The 7,654-nt window shown below is 35.0% G+C and overlaps 1 pseudogene; it reads left to right on the plus strand.

The window, feature by feature from the left end:
• Window positions 1-5,582: 5,582 nt before the first annotated feature.
• On the plus strand, window positions 5,583-6,679 carry LOC138151358 (GTP-binding nuclear protein Ran pseudogene; annotated as a pseudogene).
• The last annotated feature ends 975 nt before the right edge of the window (window positions 6,680-7,654 follow it).

Here is a 7,654-nt window from a genome sequence, read left to right on the forward strand (position 1 = left end):
TAATAAATGGTTATTATTGTTTTATTGTTGTTGCTTTCCAAAAGAACATTCCAATCCAAAACTTCTATCACCAAATGTCATAGACCAGGGCTCACTAGGTTAATCTCAGGTTCAATATGATAATGGAAAGGAACACTCACATGAAGATAAGAGAAGATAAGAGAATAAACAAAAGCATATTTTAGCCAAAGCAGAAAAATATTCAACAATGTCATTCAACAAGGAAGCCATGCTGATTCAGCTAAGTAGAGTTCACCAACCTCTATATTACCTTTTCTGTTCTATTTACTAAAGTAACCCTCTTAAAACTATCTCACATTCATTACACGCGCACACACACACACACATTGCACACTACACACATACATATATGTATACAAATATGTACAGATATGTTGTATCCTTCATAAGAATATAATTTCATTGAGATCGGTGACTTTTTTACTTTTGCCTTTGTATTATCTTTTTTTTGCTTTTTGGAGGGCAATTGGGGTTAAGTGACTTGCCCAAAGTCACACGGCTAGTGTGTCAAGTGTCTGAGGGTGAATTTGAACTCAGGCCCTCCTGACTCCAGGGCTGGTGCTCTATTCACTGCACCACCTAGCTGCCCCTAGTCTCTGTATTCTCAAAGTTAATAATAATATCCTTATTGATTGACTGAAACAAATTAGAGGAAAGGGGAAGGAGAGACCTACAACTATGGATGGGGAAGAGTTCTTAATTAAAGTAGAGATGATCATAAGAAATAAAATGAAAAAATTTACCATATAAAACTTAAAAGTTTTTGCACAAACAAAAGAAACATAATTAGAACTAAAAGGGAAACAGCTAACTGGAAAAAAAAAAATCTTTGCAGTGAATTTGACAAAGGCCTGATATCCAAGATATATTGATGATTCAAATGCCTAAGAGCTATTCCCTAATAGATATAAGTGCTCAAAGATATAAACAGGCAGTCTCAAAAGAAGGAAAATTATCAATATATATATGAAAAATACTCCAAACTACTAATAATTAGAAAAATGTAAATTAAAGTCACTTTGAGATTCTTCTTCACCATTCTTCCTTCCAGTCTTTTTCTTTTCTGGCTTTTTTTAGTATTTTTTTTTAGTATTTAGTATTTTTTCTTGAATTTGGAAACTCTGGATTTTGAATATGACATTCCTGAGTATTTACAATTTTTCAGTTTCTTTTAAGAGGTGATTGGTTTCTATTTGCACTTTTCCCTGGAGTAATATTGAGGTTTGGGGTTTATGGGTGCTTGAAACCCCAAAATACCAACATACTGGGTCCTGCCAAATGAATTTGACTCAAGACTTCTCTTAGCCAAAGTAAAACAAAGTTTATTAAAAACTTACCATTGTGAGTAGACTATTAATGAGCCTAAGTATTTGTGAACTTGTATTGACAAGCAGAGCAGAACAATCTGACACAGAATGAATCTGAGCTAGATTGAATCTCAGCCCCTTCATGGAGGCAAGATGGATCTTATATACAGAAGGACTGTGGGAAAGATCTAGGAGGGGTGTGGAGAGGGTCTTGAGGAGGAGTCTAAAGAGGATCTTGAGGAACTGAGGTCAAACTCCAAGAATTGAGATTAAGGGTGGGAAATAGCTGAAGGCTACTTGGAGATGACAGAAAATAAAGGGCTAGGCTAGTTTAAGGGTAACAGATTTGGGTATAGATATTTTGATAGGATCAAAGATGGGAAGTAGCTGGACAATGGAGGGCTAGGTTAGATAAAGAGTGACAAGAGATTTGGGCCTAGAGATAATGAAAGGCTTATGGCCTCAGGCAAATGCCTCATGAAGTGGGAAGATTCAAGGGGGTTCCCAGAACCTAAACCCCATCACTAATACATCTGCATAGTTTTCTTTTATTATTTCTTGAAACATGGTATAACATAAACTTAAGGATGAAGCTTTGAGGGGCTTGTTAAGCATTTTGGATTTTGTAGTCCTCAGCACTGCAGACATTGAACATAAATCAAGAGACATTTTTTTTTTTTAAAGCTAGAAAATTTAGAGAAGTAGATCGAGGTAGGAGAAAGAGAGAGAAGCTGGTCATAGAAATACAGCATGTTATGTGCCAGGCTATGTCTATTGATCAGGCCCCTGGGACTATTTTACAAGATATGGCCTAGGACTGAAGACTGCATGTGGAAGGCTAGCTATATATAGGGTGTGTGGGGTCTAGAAACCCTAACCCCAAATAACTGATCACTTGGATACCTCTCAAAGTGAAGGTAGATAGTTTTGCCCATGAGATCAAATTTGAACTCTGGTCTTTCTGACTCTAGAGCTCAATGCTCTATCCACTGTACCACCTAGCTGCCCTAAAAGAATTCTTTAGGATAATGTTATTTAGACTCCATTTAAGTCTGAATCTTTCCTGCCCAGCAATTACTGTTTGTTGTTCATTTTTCCCTATATTTCAGTTAGCTTTTCTTTTAGATGTTTACATGCTATGCTATTACATAAATAATAGTATGTTCAGTACTGTAATATTAATAATTAAATAAATTAAATAAAATAGTAATATTCAGTACTGAGAAAACTTTTTTCTTTAAGGTAATTTTAAGTTTACCAGAGTTTCCCTGCTTATGTCTTTAACCATGTCAACTTTTATTATTGTCTTGCCTGACATGATTGCTATTCTTTTTTGGTTTCATTTAAGGTATAATAGATTTTAACTCTTCATCTTAAAACTCTGTGTAGGGGGCGACTAGGTGGCACAGTGAATAGCACCAGCCCTGGAGTCAGGAGAACCTGAGTTCAAATCCGGCCTCAGACACTTAACACAAAAACTAGCCATGTGACCTTGGGCAAGTCACTTAACCCTAATTGCCCTACCTTCCCCCTCCCCACCCAAAATAAATACCTTATAATAATTATACATCAGTGGATAAGATATACAAATATATGAAATATACAAATACAATATTCCCCTACTGGCCATGTCCAAAACTATGTCTTATTCTGCATTTTAAGTACAACAACACCTCTGGCTTAAGGTAAGTGGCATGTTTCTTCAGTCCTCTGAAGACCTGATTGATTTATCACTGTATAGATAAGAGTCTTTCAAAGAGTCTTAGTCTTTCAAAGTTGTTTTTCTCTATAATGTTGTAGTTGTAAAAATTGTTCTTTTAGTTCTGCTCACTTTATTCTGCCTAAGTATATAAAGGTTCCTCTGTCCATTGAAATCATTTCAATGTATTCATTTCTATTACATGTGTACTACATGTAATCTCTGAATTTCATCACTTCTTATGGAATAGTAATATCCTGTTATTCATATACTATAATTTGGTTAGCCATTCTCCAAAAGGAGGGCACCCCCTTCAATACAAGCTTTTGGTTACTATGAAAAGAACTGCTATAAATTGTTTTAAAATATAGATCCTTTTCTTCTTTCTTTGATAGCTTTGGGGTATTGGCCCAGCAGTTGGGTCAAAGGGTATGGCACATTTTAGTAACTTTGGGGTCTACTTCAAATTGCTTTCCAGGATGGTTAGACTAGTGCACTACTGTATCAAATCCCCTTTAACATTTATCCTTTTACTCTTTTGTCATCTTTGCCCATCTGAGGTGTGTGAAGTAAAACTTCAGAGTTGCTTATTTTTGATTTCTCTAATTATTAGTGGTTTGGAGCCTTTTTTCATATTGTTGACAGCTTGTAGTTCTTCCTTTGAAAACTGCCTGTTCATCTCCTTTGACCATTTACCAATTGGGGAATGGTTCTTAGTCTTATAAATTTGAATTAATGTCTTATATATCTTGAATATAGGGCCTTTTTCAGAGAACCTCACTGCAAAGATTTTTCCCCCAGTTACTTGTTTCTCTTCTAATTTTAACACTATTAGATTTTTTTATGCAAAAAGTTTTAACAGTATGTAATCAATTTGTCCATTTTATTTTCTGTGCTTCTTCCTATCATTTCTTTGTCATGACCTTTGTCTCTCTCCATAGAGCTGAAAACTGTCTTCCTTTCTCCTTTAATTTGCTTATGTTGTCAACTTTTATGTTTAAGTTGTTTAAGTTATATATTGAAGTTTATCTTGGAATAGAGTGTGAGATGTTAGTCTATGACTACTTTTTCTCAAACTATTTTCCAGTTTTATCAGCAGTCTTTTTTTTTTAATCAAAAAGGGATTTTTATCAAACTGAAGTCATGAGTTTATCAAATACAATTCTACTATTTGTTTGCTTCTGTATACTATGTACCTAATCTGTTCCACTGATCAATCTCTATTTTTTAGTCAATACTAATTTTTAATACTTTTTAGTCAGTTTGAGATTTGGTACTGATAGACTCCCTTCCTTCCCACTTTTTTTTGATAATACCATTGAAATTATTATTTTTTTTAATTCTTGATATTTTGTTCTTCGTGACAATTTAGTTACCATTTTTTCTAGCTTTATAAAATAATCCTTTGGTAGTTTGATTTGTACCACACTTATTAAATTACTTTATGTGATATTATTTTCATTTTATTGGTTTGACCTTTTCATGAGCAATTCATATTTCTTCAATTATTTAGGTTTGTCTTTATTTCTTCAAAGAGTATTTTATAGTTGGATTAATATATAGTTCCTGAGTATATTATGGTAGGTACATTCCCAAATATTTTATATGTTCTGTAGTTATTCTGAATGGAATTTCTTTTTCTAGCTTTTCCTGATGATTTTGTTTTGTTTTGTTTGCAATATATAGTAATGATTATAACTTAGATGGATTTATTTTATATTCTGCAACTTGGTTGTATTTATGATCTCACTTGAATTTTTGGTTTATTCTTTAGTGTTTTAAAGTATATCATCTTCAAAAAAGCAATACTTTGTTTCTTTTTTTAATCTACGCTTGTTTCTTCTTTCTTGCATTATTGCTACAGAGAGCATATCTAGGACCATGTTAAATAATAATGGTGATAATGGTCATCATTGCTTTACTTCTGATCTTATAGAAAAGGCCTCTAACTTTTCCACATCAACTATAATGTTTATTCTTGATTTTCCATAGTTATTATTTACTACATTGAGGAAAGGTCTATTTATTCTTTATTTTTTTTTAATAAGCAATTGGGGTTAAGTAACTTGCTCAAGGTTACACGGCTAGGTGTTTCTGGTTGGGTGCTAAGTGTCTGAGCTCGGATTCGATCCCCAGGTCATCCCGACACCGGGGCCAGTGCTACCTGGCCGCCCAGCTCTATTTATTCTTGTGCTTTTTGAAATTTTTAACAAAAAAGTGAAAGTCTTTTCAGCATCCAATGATATAATCATGTGGTTTTTATTACTGATATTATTAACATCATTTATTATATTTATAGTCTTCCTGACGTTGAATCAGTTTTGCATTCCCTAGTATAAACCTCACCTGGTCATAGTGTATAATTTTCTAATATGTTGCAACCTGCTTTGCTAATATTTTATCTAAAATAAATATTTAAGTCAATGTTCACTAGAGATGTCTGTTTTCTTTCCCTGTTTTTCTCTCTCCCTGTTTCAATGTATGAAGACCATATTTATATCATGGAAAGAGTTATCAGCTGTGCTGGGGGCATCTGCACACTCTTAGCTCTTCTTAGAGCCTTGGGACTGCTTTGAAATTCACTTTCCAGGTTCAGTCAGGCGGAGATGGAGACCCTTCTGCAAGAACCATCGTAATGTCCGCCCAAGGAGAACCCCAAGTACAGTTCAAACTTGTGTTAGTTGGAGATGGAGGTACTGGAAAAACCACATTTGTAAAACGTCACTTGACTGGTGAATTTGAGAAAAAGTATGTAGCCACGCTGGGTGTTGAGGTCCATCCTCTTGTGTTCCATACTAACAGAGGTCCTATTAAATTCAACGTATGGGATACAGCTGGCCAAGAGAAATTTGGTGGTCTGAGAGATGGTTATTATATCCGAGCTCAGTGTGCCATTATAATGTTTGATGTAACATCAAGAATTACTTACAAAAATGTACCTAACTGGCATAGAGATCTGGTATGAGTATGTGAAAATATCCCTATAGTGTTGTGTGGCAACAAAGTGGATATTAAGGACAGAAAAGTCAAGGTGAAATCAATTGTCTTCCATAGGAAGAAGAATCTCCAGTAATATGACATCTCAGCCAAAAGTAATTACAATTTTGAGAAGCCCTTCCTTTGGCTTGCTAGAAAACTTATTGGAGACCCTAATTTGGAGTTTGTTGCCATGCCTGCTCTTGCACCTCCAGAGGTTGTCATGGACCCAGCACTGGCAGCACAGTATGAGCAGGACTTACAGATTGCTCAGACAACTGCACTCCCTGATGAAGATGATGATCTGTAAGGGAATGAAGCTAGAGCCCAGCGCCAGAGGTCTAGTTTTATAGGCAACTGTCTTGTGATGTCAGTGGTATAGCGTGTTTGCCACTTTATTATATAGCTGAGCAGAACATGTGCTTAATCTTTGGGATGCTGAAGGAAATGAATGGGCTTTGGAGTGAATGTAGCAATTTAAAAATATATAATTCATATTTTGGACCTGCATATTTAGCTGTTTTTGACCACGATTACATCCCCTTGAGTTTCAAATATGACTGCTGCAGTCCCATCACAATATTCAGTGGTGAATCTTGTTTGTTACTGTCATTCCCATTCCCTTTTCATTTAGATCATAATAAAGTTGTATTTCAAATATAAAAAAAAAAAGAAATTCACTTTCCATCTACCTGCTTGTCTGCTTCAGGGTTTCTGAAGGGTTTTGATGGTGGTACTATTGAGCTTCTCTAGGCTAATCAGAGGATTCTGCAACTGACTTTCCTTATTTCTTTTTTAACTGGTGTGTTTTTAAAGCTTTATTAGAGTACGTTCAAGGAAACTGGGTTCCTGGGTTCCTCTGGGTCCTAGCATTCCCTTATTTTCCCACAGTTCCCCTATCATTATTTTTCTAGGATTCTTTTGTCTCCTGTGTTTATGTTACTAAGCTCTAGTTTTCTCAACAATAATGCTTGGAAGTCTTCTGTTCTTGTAAGTGCCCATTCGCACTCACCTTCTCTGTTCCCAGAATTATAACTGTTTTGCAGGGTAAGTTATTCTTCCTTGTAAGTTTTTTTCTTTTCCTTTTGGTATATCATATTCCAAGCTTTCCTTTCCATTTTAGTTGATCCTGAATCTTTTGTGCTTCTGACAGTGGTTCTTTGGTGTAGGATCAGTTTCTTCTCAGCTGCTTGAAGTACTTTTTTTTCTCTGACTTGAAAACTCCAAATTGTTTCTACAAAATTTTTGGGTACATTCAATTCAGGATTACTTTTGGGAGGTGACTGGTAGATTGTTCCTTTTTTACTTTGCCCTCTGGCTCCAAGAGTTCTGAGCAGTTTTATGATTTCTTGAAACATGATACCTGTATTTTGTGTTGTTTTGGTTTTTGGTCATTGTTTTCAAGGAATCCATTACGGCTTATGCATTATTTTTCTCCCCTGAAATTCTACTTGTGATTATTTTGAAGTTATTTCCTTGCTATAGGATTTTCTTTTGGGATTCTTTTAACCTATATCGTTCTTCATTGTAATAGATTTTTCTGTTTGTTCATTTCCTATACTTTTAGTTCTTGGGTTAGGTCTTTGTGCTAAGACCAGGGTCTGCCCCTCTCATTGTACTATTAGATAGGGTGAGTAAGCTCTGCTTACTT

Source organism: Petaurus breviceps, unplaced genomic scaffold (assembly GCF_028583685.1).
Source record: "Petaurus breviceps papuanus isolate PSGF00001 unplaced genomic scaffold, PetGlider_PUasm1.0 90897, whole genome shotgun sequence".
Taxonomy (NCBI): domain Eukaryota; kingdom Metazoa; phylum Chordata; class Mammalia; order Diprotodontia; family Petauridae; genus Petaurus; species Petaurus breviceps.